General features: G+C 36.4%; 1 pseudogene; it reads left to right on the forward strand.

Moving 5' to 3' along the window:
* The first annotated feature begins 12577 nt into the window (after positions 1-12577).
* The window catches only part of LOC136330000 (hsc70-interacting protein-like), a 113611-nt pseudogene continuing 109939 nt past the window's right edge, over positions 12578-16249 (forward strand).

The raw sequence follows: 16249 nt of genomic DNA on the forward strand, positions 1-16249 counted from the left end.
GGCTCTGGCCTCTGCCTCAGGCGCTAGAATGGCTCTGGTTTCAACAGAGCAACGCCCCAGATGGGCAGAGCATCACCCTCTGGTGGGCATGCCAGGTGGATCCCGGTTGGGTGCATGCGGGAGTTTGTCTGACTGCCTCCCCGTTTCCAGCTTCAGAAAAATACAAAAAAAAAAAAAAAAAAAAAAAGTAACAATATTTGTGAAGGGCTTTGAAGACCTGCTTGTTTCTCAAACTGTCCAACTTTGCTTTTTTCTTAGGGCACTTGTATTTCCTGTGTCCTCTGCTTGCAAAGTCCTTCTTTCAGATGATTTCATGGCTGGATCTTACTAATCATTTAGGTGTCAGAGAGACTTCTCAGGTTTAATATAGGGAATCCAAAGTCTCCATTACTTCCTGTCATGTTAATTTTTTTTTCATTTTCTCATTATTATCATTTTTTTAAATTATCTTATTTATTATTTCCCTAATAATAAAAATAGTCTCAGGATGGTAGACTTTTTACTGCTGTACTCTTCACTGTTATAAATCTAAACTTAGTCAAAGTACATATTTCAAGTTATTTCATGCCATTGACAGGGAGAGTTATGAGAAAATTCTGGATTGGTTACCATTTGCAATTTTAAGCTAATTATCCCTCCTCTAGTCTGGATTTTGGAGATATTTTTCTCAAGTAAATTGTATTCTGTATTAAAAATAATTCAAACAGGTCTCATCTAAAATTCTGGTTCCACCACTTACTAGGTTTGTGATATTGGGCTTTTTGACTCAATCTTTTCATCAGCAGATTTCCTAAAACATAGTAATGTCATGTGCCAAATAATTGACATACTGTCTGACACTCAACATTTCAAACCTATTTTGATATTTAAATATTGTAAGACAGATTTGAAGAAGAAACACCAGACTAGTCCTAGAAAGATAGCTCAGTGGTGAAGTAGACATACAAGCTGGGCTGAAAGGATTTCTAAATAGATTGGAATGGGAAATTTTAAGCAGTGAAAATGGCTAATAAGAAGACACACATGTAATGTAAAATGCTTCTTTCTAATATTAAGAGTTGAAAAGTTTTCCAGCTTAGAAGAATTTATTTGGAGTAGTAACTTAAAAGACATTAATGGGAAAGATGGCAAAAAAATAAAGAAAAAAAAGGAAAGAAAAGAAAAAATAAAAAACAAGAGGTGCTATAACATGAGGGAGACTCTTATTTTTCATGCTTAAACTATTTACAACTTGCAATTTGTTTATGTGCTTTATCTATAAAATAGATAATAAAATTAAAATTAAATTTTTGAATTTTACTCTGCTCATATAGTCTTTCTCCATTCACTATATTGTATTATCATTATCATTACCATGTTAGCAAAAAACTGATTTTATTTAAGAATTATTTAAGTATAATTTAAGCATTATTAATAAATTAAATTACTAAAAGGCATATATGTATGTGATAGGTACATATATTTATATGTGTACACACAACACACACTATCTGCATATAAGGGATGAATTCTAGTTGCTAGGAGAACATAAATTTTTGAATACACAAATCCAAGACTGGAATTGTTGAATAAATATTCTGACTCAATTTCAGTTAATCCTTTGTTATTTTGAATATTAATTCATACTGTATCCATAGTTACTGTTTCACTTTTTGACTTAGATCACGTATTGTTAAACATATGAGTTATTTTACTCTTTTTTCCCTCTTTAATAAATAGAATAGAGATAATGGTTTTAATTTATTTATTTTTTTAATATTTGGATTAAATTTTTGAGCAGCAGATTGGGAGTAGAGAAAAATAACACTAGATTATGGAGATTCCCTAAGTGTCTACTATAGGTAGGCACTTTTACACATTAGTTTAACTCAGCTTTTGTGGCTCTGAGATGTGAATGCATCTACACTTAAAAAACAAACAAACAACATAACGAGTGTCAAGACTTAAAAGCAGAAATCCATATAAAGCTTCCAGGCATTCTTTTTCCAGAATAATCTTTATAATTTAAGCAATGGACCATTTCATACATTTTCTTAGGAACATTGTTGAAGAGTACTACTAGTATGGAAGTGGATACTCCAAAGATATCAGAGTCATGAAAATATCTGGGTTAAAATACACTCAAGAAAAGAATATTGAGAAGGACTATAGGGGAAAGTAATTGGAGTAGCTGAAAGTGACTTCTGATTTTACCTCTGGCTTTGCTCAAGCCACTATTACCTCAGGCATTCACAACTTGATTTAGATAAAGGTTTATTATATAGGATTATGACTAAATTCTGCAAAAAGGACCCCCAAAATTGATGGTTGTAATACAATTGAAATTTATTTCTCATTTTAAATATTTGGTTTCAGAAAAAATTCAGATATCCTGGTTCCTTATTTCCTTTGTCTCATCATCTCCTAGGGAATTGTCTACATCTGCTTGGTTGCAGTATGTTGATACCATGTCTGTGCTCCAGACTGTAGACAAGGAGAAAAATGAAGCTCAGTGCAAAGTGTTTTCTTTTAAGCATGTGAGGCGTCAGTTTTTTTAGTATTTCTTCATTTATTTCATTGGTGAGAGATTAGTCATTAGACCATACTGAATTACAAGAGAGTTTAGGAATAACTGGGTGGCCATATGTCCCACTAAAACTTAATTACTATGGTAGAAGAGCTAAAGGATTTGGAGTGACAACCTGAACTCTGTTGCTAAAAGGTTGACATGTCTCTCATTAATTTATAAATGCAAAGAATTTTTAGCAGGCACCAAGAACTAATGCTAAGTGTATCTTTTTTTTTTTTTAATTTTTAGGAGATAAAGCCTAACTCAAGGTGCTTCTGGGCATTTAGACAATCTCTATGCGAATTTATTTTTCAAAAGTCTCTTTTATTTTAGTAAAAATTATGTCACTGAAAAAGATATGTCTTCTTTTCCTTTTCCTTCTTTGAGGTCATATTTACCACTGTGTGACTCCTGGGACACAAAGTGCTCCAGTTGCTCTAGTATCTGGATATTTGTGGCCACCTTCCCCAACCTCACCCACTCTGTGTTCACAGCAGTCCCCATCACCCAATTGCCTGCACAGTCAAGTTGCAGTTAGCTGGTTGCTTTCGTTTGGATAGTTTTTGTTCAAGTATTGTTTAATACTTGACATTTAGCACATAAATACATTCAATGAAAAAGCTAAATAAAGAAATATTTCAAATCTCTTGTACTTGTCATGGTTTTAAAATATGTATAAGAATAATTTGGATTTATGATTTTTAAAAAATGAGAATTATGAGAAAGAAAAGCCAGTGAAGAGTATATCAAATTCTTTATTCCACATGAACATGATCAAAAGTTATTATTTTGTTTTTTTAATTTGGTAACTAGAGCTATCTTTGAATTGGAAAGACTCACTTTAACTTTTCCAGTTTAATTAAGGTATAACTGACAAATACAATAGTAAAATATTTAAGGTGTAAAATATTATGATTTGATATATGTATGCATTAGACACATTCATTTTAAAAACAAAGAAAATCACTAGAAGAACAAAAACTAGGATTTTTATCTTCTAAATCACCCTAGAAACTGATTCACTTTTAGGTGTCTAAGGAATGAACATCAAATATATGACAAAGGTAAAAAATCTGAATAATAGCTGAAAATTGAGAAAGAATACAATATTTTTTATATTAAAACAGATGTGATCATATTGAAGAACCATGAAAGGTTTATTCCTATTCTCTCCTTATTTAGAAAAGAAGAATGTCATGGAGAATAAAAATGAACAAAACTCCATTTCACAGCCAAAATTAAAAAGTGAGGCTAGGTTCTGAGGTAAGCCAACAATAAAATAGACAGCTGTGTGTTTCAGGAAGACGTAACTGCTTTAAAGGACTCTCTAAAAAGAAACCATTCCTGGGACCAATCAGTCATATGGTTTACCAAAAGCAATGGTTTACCAAAGGGCAGGATGGTGGAAACATTCTGTCCTAGGCCAGAATGTAGAGGAGTTACATAAAAACAAGTAATAAAAATTATATAGATATAAGTGTAATTGAATAGATAGACAGATTTGTATATACAATATATTTATCTTGTTACTTCATTTTTTATAACTGCTTTCAGAATTTTAAGTGAATGACACAACAAAAAAAAGAGAAAAAGAAAACCTTGTAACAATCATTCTGCTAAAAATCTTTCCTACATGTATATTTGCATATGTAGAGGAAGATATATGCAGACAAATGGAAACAGCAGGTTTATGGAGAATAACAACTATCTGGAAACAATTCAGAAGCCCCTCAATAGGCACTAATTATGTAAATGATTATATACCTATGTAATGAAATAGTGTAGCCCGTAGGGTAAAAATCAGATCTCATTGCACTAGAATATGTGTGATTAAGTGAAAAAAAAAAATGAAACAAGGTACAGAATAATGTCAATGGTGTGTTGCTGAATGTTTATTAAAGAGGATACTTATGCATATCTATGCGTGAGACAGGTCTGTATTGACAATCATCAAATTATTGAAATTATTTATCTTTGCATTCTATAACCGAAAATCTGGGATAGCAGAAGAGTCATTTCTATTGTACTACTTTTGTATAGATTGAATTTCATGTGTCATATTTATTGTAATATATCTTTTAGAAGAAAACTTCCCAATGCTAAAATTTAGATTTGGGTAGCTATAAAATGTCTATGAAAACTGGAAAACTGCACACATATTTTCTATTTTATTTTATTTGGTGACAGATACAGAGAGAGGGATAGATAAGGACAGACATACAGGAAGGGAGAGAGATGAGAAGCATCAATTCTTTGTTGCAGCACCTTAGTTGTTCATTGATTGCTTTCTCATATGTGTCTTGACCGGTGGGCTACAGCAGAGCGAGTGATCCCTTGCTTGAACCAGTGATGTTAGGCTCAAGCTGGTGAGCCTTGCTCACACCAGATGAGTCTGCGCTCAAGCTCACGACCTCTGGGTTTCTAACCTAGGTCCTCCGTGTCCCAGTCTGATGCTCTATCCGTTGTGCCACCACCTGGTCAGGCTGCACATATATTTTCAACTAACACGTCTATCAACCTGTAATAGTGTTATGCAATGGTACTTGGATAGAATTATAAGTAGGCAATAGCAGAAATTAAATAAAGCCAAATTTAAGACTTGAGATTGTTTTTCTACTATAATTAATACCCATTGTCAAAGGCACTGGAAAGAACTTACAGTTTTTAGGTCTCCAACTCAAGCTCTATGAAACAATTTTGCCTATGCTTAGAATTTATCTTAGTGTATGGGTGTTGTTTCTATACTTCCTATTCTAATCTTCCTATTCTTTCTTTACTTCATCATCATCATTATATTTATAGATAATTATTTTGAATCTCTTCTATTTTTTTCCTTCTGGAACTATCATTTTTAGATTGAATTTATATTCACTGATCTTATTTATCCCCCTTTAAAAAATACCATAGTTTCTTCTTTACTGTTTTCTTTTTGTTATCCTTTCATTTAGATAGAGACTATCATGTTTCCTGATCATAGAGTCTGGTTTTCTTCCTAATCCTATTCTACCTCTTTTATGTAAAATACATATTATATTAAAATACATATGTATTAAATTTTGCTATTGCATATTAAATACTTGAATAATTTCCTGCTTTTCTATACTCTTCTTTTGCATGTTTATCTCAATACTGGTTTGTCTTCATTTCTATGTAGGCCCTTTTGTAGAACCTATACTATCAAATTTCTCCTTTGCCCCCACCCAACATGATTAACTGCTGTCTCATAATTTCACTTTTTAAATAAAATATTGTTTTTAGAAATATGCTTTTATACTCAGACTTCCTGGTAATATTCTTTTATCTCTTTCGCTGTGATAATTTTCCTTCATAGACACAATCTTTTATTTATCCACAAATAGAGAAAGCTATTTATAGGTCTAGTATTTACATATTGGGTCCTTGATGCATCTGTCATTGTTCACGTCATCTGCTACCTCCTCCCACTTAAAGTATGAAAGCCAACTTGATTATGCAGAGCCTTTGCCATGATTTGCAGACACTCAGGTCATGCTTTTTTGCTATGTGTCTGGTGGTTCTGGGCTAATTTCTCACATTCTCTGTCTCATCAAGAAGGTATCACAACACAACCTTATCTGCAGTTTCACTTTCCATGGCTTCAATACCTGTGGTCAACCATGGTTTGATATATGAAATACATAATTCCAGAAATAAACAATTCATGAGTTTTAAATTGTAGGTCATTCTGAGTAGGTGATGAAATTTTGTGCCATCCCACTCTGTCCCGACTAGGACATGACATCTTTTTGGCCAGAGTGTGCACATGTACACCATTGCCCATTAGTCACTCAATAGCAGCCTCAGTTATCAGATAGACTGTCATGGTATTGCAGTGCTTCTGTTCAAGTAACCTCTGTTTTACTTAATAATAACCCTGCAGCCATTCACATAGCCTCTATTACTATATATTATAATTGTTCTATTCTATTATTAGTTATTATTCATCTTTTACTGTGTCTAACATAAATTAAACTTTATCATAGGTATGTATATATAGAAAAAAGTGTATATATAGGGTTTGGTATTGCCCACAGTTTCAGGTGTTTTTCTGGAGGATTTTTGAAAGTATCCCCTCCAGCTATGTGGGCAGTACTATATAGTGAAAGATTGAATACATACAGTCTCCTATATGCAAAGCTCCCAACACTTACTCTGACTATCATAAAACATTGACTTCACATTACAAGTTCAAATACTACACAGCCTTGCTTTATAATTCTATATAATTTTATACTTAATGGCAATTATACTCTATAAATAGAAGGAGAAAGAAAATGCCCATGAAGAAACAGAAGAGTGGAAAGAACTCTCTTTGGTAAAATTGGAATGTTGTCCCTTTATTTTGGGGAATGATTGACTTTCACCTGGTATACCTCCATGCTCTGGACTTCAGTGCATTAATTAGATAATGATACTTGATAACATTATTTGTTTTGCTCTCCTTATATCTGTAGGTTGGAGACTGTGCTTTATAGTCCAAAATATGCTTTTTAGCTCATCCTCATCAGTTGTGTAAATTCTGGATATTCCTCTAGGATTGTGGCATCTGACCTTCTTTTATCATTTTTTCTACAATCAGCTTTTGTCTTTTTTTTCTTAATATCACAGCAGATGACCAACTTGACCCAGTTCACCATCGACTCTCCTGGTTTAGCATGAGGCCCAGGAACTCCCTGTCTGGCAAACTGAAACAGCTCGTCAGTTTAAAATGTACAGCTTGTTAATCTTTCTAAATTTTAGGTTTGATTATTTTATTTCACTGTTCTAAAACTTTTTAAGGTTCCCAATTTTCTTCCAATATAGCTATTTCTTCCACGAAACTATCCCATGATAAAATGGGGAATTTTCTGCATTTATTCATGCTTTTCCCCTTAATTATCATATTTTTCTGAGTAATAACACGTTTTAGCATTTTATGCTTTTCCAAATATGTCAAAATTTTAATATTTTGTTTATAACACTATTTGTTTATAACATTGTGGTATATACTGTTAAAAAATTTCTATTGTCTATGATGTTTTATGTTTTTATTCTGAATTTCCAACTTTGTCCTCTTTTTCTTAATTAGTTTGCTAAAAGCTTGTTTTTTTAGACAGTCTTTTTTGAGTATGCATTTTAAAATTATTTTCAATAATTCAAATTTACATTCCTGTTTTTCCAATTCATATTTATCTGCTATAATTTTCATCCTTTGCTTTCCTTCTTTTTGTGATTCTTTGTCTTCAATGGTTTTTTTTTTTAAACAACATATGGCTAGATTCTGTTTTTATTCTTAAACTCAATTTAAGAACATTTATCTTTTAATCATCAAAGTTACTCTACATATAATTGTAATTACTGGTTTGTTAAGACTTTCCTTTGTATTTTATTTTAATTTTTAATGTATTATATCTTATTCCTCTCTGAAAAAGTTTCCATTAGAAATATCAATTAGATGGACCATATTTTTGATTTTGTGTATTATTGACTTTCTGCTATTTTTTCATAATAATAGGAGCCATCTCTGGGCTAGACACAAAATATGGACTGTATTCTTCTAGTTGACTTGGTGGATGACAAGAATATCTTTTTCTATTCCAAGATTGCTACTAATACTGTTATTCTAAACTACACCACTGATTATTTATGTTAGAATAAACTCCCTCACCCATACTCCAACTTTGCTTATTTTTTAAAAATTTCAGGCATTGTAGTCAAACAGAGAGTGTCAACTTATGTCACAGGTGCTATGACTACATGATTTGGGCCACAAGAAATGGGTGGACACTGTTAGCAGCTCTGCACCTATTGGTATATTTTGATCACTCTTTACACCCTACCCATGCATCTACTCTGATTTGCCTGTTGTCTGTTTTGCTGTTACTCCAGTATCAGGCAGTGTGAATACCTATTGTATTGGGGGTTGGGGGAAGGTACCAGTGCTTTGGATTTATGTAGCTACTCACAAATACTTCGTAATACCACAACCATTTGATCTGGTCCAACCTGAAAAATATGAGGTGAATGCTCACATTTAACAGAAAAGATGCCTTTTATCTTTAGCCAGTTGCAGCTACTTTTCAAATTGTATCCCTAGAGCTTGGACAATGCAAGGCAATGAGAGAGAGAGAAAAACGATGCCTTCCCCCCCCCCCCCCGGTGGGCATGCCGGGTGGATCTTGGTTGGGTGCATGCAGGAGTCTGTCTGACTGCCTCCCCGTTTCCAGCTTCAGAAAAATACAAAAAAAAAAAAAAATGATGCTTAATATTCTCAACTCCAATTTGTCTTCGAACCTTTTCCATTCCTGTTTGGGTATGTATTTAAGTTCCTTCTTGAAATTTTTAAGTTTTCTTTTCTTTTTCTTTTTCTTAAGTGAGAAACAGGGAGGCAGAGAGAGACTCCTGCATGAACCCTGACTGGGATCCACCCGCCAAACCCCCTATGGGGCAATGCTCTGCCCCATAGTCATCTGAAACAGTTGCTCTGTTGCTTGGCAACCGAGACATTTTTAGTACCTGAAGCATGCCATAGAGCCATCCTCAGCATCCATGACCAACTTGCTTCAACAAGGCCATAGCTGCAGAGGGGAAGAGAGAGATAGGGCAGGGAAAGGGGGAGGGGTGGGGAAGCAGATGGTCACTTCTCCTGTGTTCCATGACCAGGAATCGAACCCAGGACATCCACACATAGGGCAGACACTCTACAACTGAGCCAACCAGCCAGGGTTCTAAGTTTTCTAAGCTCAGATTTCTCAGTTTTTGTGGCCACATCTGAGAAGGGATCTGTGTTAACTAAACTTTTTATATCATTTTTTAATTCAGTGACTTTTTTTTACAAAGAAAGGAGATTGCAGCTCATACTCAATGCATTATTTTTCTTTGATAATAACAATGAATCTCAAACAGTGACTCACCCAGAAATTGTTTTTCTGACTCTGCTTGCCCTAAAAGATGTGATAGATTTTCCTGTTTGCTCCATATATCTTATGCTTATCTCAATCTTAGTATTTAAAATATAATATATTTACTATATTCTTTAGTGAACAGAATTCATCTTGATGAAATGAAAAGTGCATATCTCAAGTACATATATAGAATCTATGCAACATTCCCAATCTAAAGTTTGCTAAATAATTTCTCTACTAAAAGTCTACAGGAATGTACAGGAATGTGATTTGCAAATTATACAAGGACAGATAAATAATCATTTAATGAAAAGTTTTAAAATGGAGAATATTTTTTTTTAATTTTTAATTTTGGGAACTGGAAAATAAGCTCTTAATTTTCAAATTGCATTACTTAACATCTGTTTGAGAAAGTAGCATAACATATATTACTCACTTTTGCTTCTTTTTTTTTTTTTTTTTTTTGTATTTTTCTGAAGCTGGAAACAGGGAGGCATTCAGAGAGACTCCTGCATGCGCCCCACCGGGATCCACCCAGCATGCTCACCAGGGGGTGATGCTCTGCCCATCTGCGGCATCGCTCTGCCGCAATCAGAGCCATTTTAGTGCCTGAGGCAGAGGCCACAGAGCCATCCTCAGCGCCCAGGCAAACTTTGCTCTTATGGAACCTTGGCTGCGGGAGGGGAAGAGAGAGACAGAGAGGAAGGAGAGGGGGAGGAGTGGAGAAGCAGATGGGTGCTTCTCCTGTGTGCCCTGGCCGGGAATCGAACCCGGGACTTCCGCATGCCAGGCTGATGCTCTACCACTGAGCTAACTGGCCAGGGCCTCACCTTTGCTTCTTTTATTGCCCCCTTCTTTTCCTAATAAGAGGAGGGGAGATAGACAGACTCCCACATGCATCCCAACCGGGATCCACCAGGCAAACTCTGTCTGGGTCAATTCTCTGCCAATCTGGGGTCATTGTGGACAAGTCCTGCCAGGGGTGAGGATGACGGAGATGCAAAGACCCAACTCCAGGGACCAGGTTCAGTGATGCAGATCCACTTTATCCAGGAAGTAAGCTAGCTTATATACGTGGGTTCAGCCTATACGGTGTTACAGCGTATTCCTCATAGCCAATGGCTGAAAAGATCAGGGAGCTGTGTGGTTGGCACTAAGTCACTTCCTTATAGAGGGCGAGCTCCCTTCCTGGGTGTGCCCAGGAGGGTTCTTGGAGCTGAAGTATTCTCACAGCATTGCATCAGCCACAGCTGCTAGGAATGTGCTCTGCGCTCTAGCCACATCTCCCCCTTCTCTTTTAATTAAGGCCAATTGGACTTGATGAATGACTGAATGCTATACATTATGCAACAGAACCCTAGTACAACTAAAACAACTATAATACCTATTACACTATATGCTAATAGATTTGCTGGATTAAACAGTGAGGCAAGCTTCTGTAATGTTTGACTAGTTAGGAAATAGAGCGAGGGTCTTACACAGGGGATTCCTCCTAGGGGTCGGGGTGTCATTTCCCTTCCACTGTGTTACAGAGACCTTCTAGGTGCCATTAAACACAGCTCCATTTTGATTGTAAAAAAATGGATGTAGGTCCATGCATGCTCCTTCCAACAAAGATCCCAGTGTCCAAACACAGAACGGCTGGCTTGCCGTGGGCTGCGTACTGCATATGGTTGCAAGGCACATTACACAAATTACAACAACATGACAAATCATACAATTTCAACAATTACAAAAGGTACACTTCACCAGTCTCTGAGCACTTTGCAAAAAGCACAAAATGTCCTCGGCCTTCTTTCTAGCCATGGGAAAAGCTTCCCGGAGCAGGGGAAGGGCTTCCAGCAAAGCCATTCCCCACCCCCATCAGGGTATTTCACATTGTCCAAAATCCATCCAGCAAAGGAGCCAATGCTTACTTTGGTCTTAGTCCAGGAAATCAGTCCACACACATGGGGCATCAGCCACCCCCCTCATTCCTGCTGTCCTGGCAGGTCTTACACTGTCCCAAGGAGGAGCACATGGCAATGACAGTCAGCATTTCCATCTCTGTTCTGGAGCATGATGGCATTCACCCCTATGTCCCCAAATTGCAAACCTACTAGGGACATAGCAAGTACTCCTTGCTGCTGGGCTCTCATCTTCTGGAAACTGCAGATTGCAACCCCAGCCTGATTCTCCTCATTCTCCAAAGATGAACTGAAAACTCCAACTTGTGCTGCCAGGCTCGAGCCCCGGGCTGCTGCCACTTGCGTCTGGAAATCAGCGGTTACTATAGCACACATAAGCAAAAACAGAGCCACCAGGGCCTGAGGGCCCATCAGAGGCAATTCTCTGGGCCTGCCTCACCAAAACCTCCACATCCCCCCAGGTGATGAGGCATGCACGCCAGCTCTGAGGTCTTCTTCTGGAGCACTGAGGACCTCCTCCCCTCAGGCATAGTCGGTGTGGAGAAGGCCAGGGCTGTGGCTTTGGTCGGGTGAAGACTGAACCATTTAGTGGGGCCCAAGAAACCCTGTCAAGCAGGTTGGGGGGTTCCTGAGATCCAAACTGGCTAAAAAACACAAGCATAACCTCTCCCTTGCGTTAGAAGAGGGTGTGATCCCCGCCACTCTGCTGTTTCTGGGTCCTTCCAGCGTCATTTCAGAGAAAGAGGTGGGGGGGGGAGAGAGAGTGAGAGATACAGAAAAATAGACAAGATGGACAGACAGAAAGAAAAAAGACACATGGGGGCGTATAGGCTGGCCCATGGGTCTGCAGCAGGAGCACGTGTTGGAGTTAAAGTTGGGGTAGAAAATGGAATCTGAGAGGCTAGGGTGGGACACTGATCTCCAGTAGGGAATATGGAAATAGCAACTTCTGCTTTTTCCGGTGGCAGAGCTGATGGTGCAGTTAGCAATTCGGTTGGTTTCGTTTCTGCGTGCTCAGCCACAATTTTGTCAAACTCGGAGGTTAAACTACTTTCCTCCTCAGTGGAGAGGGGCGAATAGGGAGGTGAGGGCTCCTCAGAGAGAGAGGTAGCCTGTAATATTTTTGGCACTGGCGGAGGGTCCCCAGGGGGAGCACTGGTCAGGCAGGCATGTATTGCTAGCAGGGCAGGAATGAGGCTGAGAGGGAAGGTTTGTCCCCCATGCACTTCAGCCGAATGGACATGCCGGAAAGCTCGGGCCCAAGTATCTGGGTCCCAGAAAGGTGCGTCCCGGAGCCAATGATTAAAACTAGAGAGGATCTCCCAGTAAGTACAAAGATCCTTTTCACTAACTTTTACTTGCCTACTCTGCAATAGGGCGTGCAAGGCTTGAGCCTGTGCGGCTCAAGAGTGGAGGAGAAGGTTTCCCATTGCAGAGGGTCACTCTCCCATCCCTTGCATGCCGGTTAGGTCCCTGCCCGACGTTGGGCGCCAGTTGTAGACAAGTCCTGCTGTGGGTGAGGATGATGGAGACACAAAGACCCAACTCCGAGGACCAGGTCCAGTGACGCAGATCCACTTTATTCAGGAAGTAAGCTAGCTTATATACATGGGTTCAGCCTATAGGGTGTTACAGTGTGTTCCTCAAAGCCAATGACTGAAAAGATCAGGGAACTGTGTGGTTGGCACTAAGTCACTTCCTTATAGCGGGTAAGCTCCCTTCCTGGGTATGCTGAGGAGGGTTCTGGGAGCTGGAGTATTCTCACAGCATTGCATCAGCCACAGCTGCTAGGAATGCGTTCTGCGCTCCACCCACAGGTCATGCTAGGAACCAAGCTATTTTTATCACCTGAGGCTGAGGCTCCATGGAACTAACCTCAGCATCAGAGCCAATGCACTCAAACCAATTGAGCCATGGCTGCAAGAGGGGAAGAGAGAGAGAGAAAGTGAGAGAGAAAGAGAGAAGGGGGAGGGGTGAGTGGGGAAGCAAATGGTCACTTTTCCTGCGTGTTCTGACTGGAATCTAACCTAGGACATCCACACACAAGCTGACACTCTACCACTAAGCCAACTAGCCAGGGCCTATCTTGCTTCTAAAGTCTTATCTGAGAATCATGCTGCTAAGATTGGGAAGTGTGGTTATTTCTATTGCCTATGGATAAACCAAACCTAGAAGAAACAAATTAAAAATAACAGATTTAACACATATTGTTCCTCAAAAGAATATTAGAAGTAAAACTTATTGAAATCAAGTCTTATTAAAAATTGGAAAATAATTTTGTATGAAAATGAGAAGGTGAAAGCTACAAAAAGGGATAAAAGGTGTGTGATGTTCAGGGATGTATTTACTTATCTCAGTTTAATTTGCCAAGTAAAGAATATAAGATTTTAAAAATGGCCAAATTTAACTTGGTGATATTTATTGTGAATTTTGACTTACATGTTCTAAAATTAAAGAAAATCATTGTTTCCAAGTGTGTTTGTTTCTTGTCTACATAACACAGATCCCACCCTTGTCCAGCTTCTGAAGATCCAAGGCAAATAAAGCTATTAAAGAGCTTTATGTCATAACTATAACACCAGCTTTTAGACAATTTAATAAATTATATAAAATAAGTAGTGTCCTAAACAGATCTGACTCAACTGAAGCATTGATAACACTAAAATAGTATATAGTTGCTTCTATCCTGTTATAATGTTTCAACCAATATTTACTATAATACATCTTGCTTGTCAATCACAAAAATGGTATCTAATATTACTAGAATCCATTTTTCAGAGGCTAATTGATCACTTTCAAGTCCATTCACCACATTATTACCACTTTATTCTGCCATAGAGTTAATTAACCAGATGTAGCTTTAGTTGTTGAGCTAATGCTTTAATTTGTTTGAATAAAATAATGCTAAAATTTTTAGGAGAAAAAAATAAATAAATGAATGGAATCTCCAGCCTGTAGCGGCAATGTATATTAATGGAGATGATTATACAATCCAGACTCCCTATTTTAGAACATTGGTACCTTAAAAAACCCCATCTAAAATGTTTATTGAAAATATAAAGTTGCAGATTTATGTATTTGTTGTTTCTCTATTGCCATTACATGTTTTCTTCTTTTTATTTTGCCTTCTCTGTTTATATTTTCAATTGATAAATTTTTGTTTTACATTTTATATTTATTTTTGTGTTCATTTTAGATGTAGAATAGAATATCTATAGAATAATGCCATTGATGTTTGATTTTACATAGCTATTGGGCAAATATTGTATAAGAAAGTTATCTGATCTCTAATTTAATCGCATGATAATGTTAGTTAAGGGAAAACCTGCTTCATAATAATGAGAGACCTATTTCTTTGTGAATGTATTTAACTATAAACCTATTCTATAGCATTATTATATAATTTTCTTATTTTCTGTCACAGTTAGATGAAATTTATTGTATATAGCTACTGAATTTAAGCGAAAGTGAATATATACAATGTCTTTTTATAATATGATTTAAGCATATCTAAATAAGTTATCAGTCTTGATAATGTTGTGGATACACAGCAAATAAACCAAACAGGTATTTCAGAGAGATACACTTTTGTACTATTTACAAGTTAAGCTATAAGAAATGAAATAGAGTGTTTTGTGAGAGTTGCACTACCTGAAGTAGTAATTGTTCAAGGCAGATAAAAAAAACCCCAACAACTATGTGTTTTAAATTTACAATAAAGCCCCTGCAACATTCCCTAAACCTATGACTATCTTCATCTTCCTTTTTGCTTCATCTGAGCCTAAAACAAGAGACATCACTTTCTGATTATTGTGCCATATTTGAAGTACTCCATTTATACTTTTAATGACTTTCATATCTATTTCCTTATGTGGTGTAATAGCATACTTGGGTTCTGTAGACTAGGAAAATAAAATAACTATAGACAATGTAATGCACTGCTGTTGACTGAATGTCTGTATTCGAAATGAGCCAGTCAGCATAGAAAACAGTATGCCTTTAGGAAAAGACCTACCAGTGTAAAATACTCCTATCCTTATTATTTCAATGGTATTTAAGATGATATTTGCTCTTAGTAATTGAGTTAAAAAGATACACCCCAATCCAACTTCAAAATAACTGATTAACTATTTTTCTGTCTGGGATTACTTCTTGCTCATCTTTTACATAAATAGTTGCAATGGAACACTTTAATAATGCCTGCTTTGAATAGAGAGAAAATCTCATCCCATCACATTTTCACAATTTAGCTAAAGCTCCATCATAGTAATACATCAAATAATGTTATGCATTTGCCTTGCACATAAATTATTTCTCCAGCAGACAATGGGATGTTTTTACTGCAACACTTTTTCTATAATTTTTACGTTAACTGAAATGTTAACCAAGAAGTAATTTATTGAAGAGAAAAAAATATGAAAGCATACTCTGTAATTAGAGTGAAAAAATACCCCCAGTACATATCTTTATCCTGATGAGATAGCATAGACTATTGTCTAATAAGAGATCTGTACTTCAGAGGTTGTATCTTAAAGGAGAATCTGCTGTATATGGGTGGTCTCAGATGATCTATTAAACAACTGATAAGAATTTTAATGGTTTCAAAGAAAACCAAATTTGCCTGGATACATATGATATGTTAACTTAATTATACACTTAAATTTATTATTATCATATTATTAATAATCTCAACATCTTAATTATTGACTTTAGTTTACAAGAATCTTTCAGCTAATATTCAATTGACATTCTCAAAGAACATAATTTGACATGATTTGTATTTTGGCATTTTAGTTTATTTAATTTTCATTTTGTGAAGATATTATTTATTACATTTCATCACTGTGGCAGACATATCCTTGGTGATTGCCAATGATCAATACTTCTTGGTG

The sequence above is a fragment of the Saccopteryx bilineata genome, chromosome 3 (assembly GCF_036850765.1).
Source record: "Saccopteryx bilineata isolate mSacBil1 chromosome 3, mSacBil1_pri_phased_curated, whole genome shotgun sequence".
In the NCBI taxonomy this organism is placed as follows: Eukaryota; Metazoa; Chordata; class Mammalia; order Chiroptera; family Emballonuridae; genus Saccopteryx; species Saccopteryx bilineata.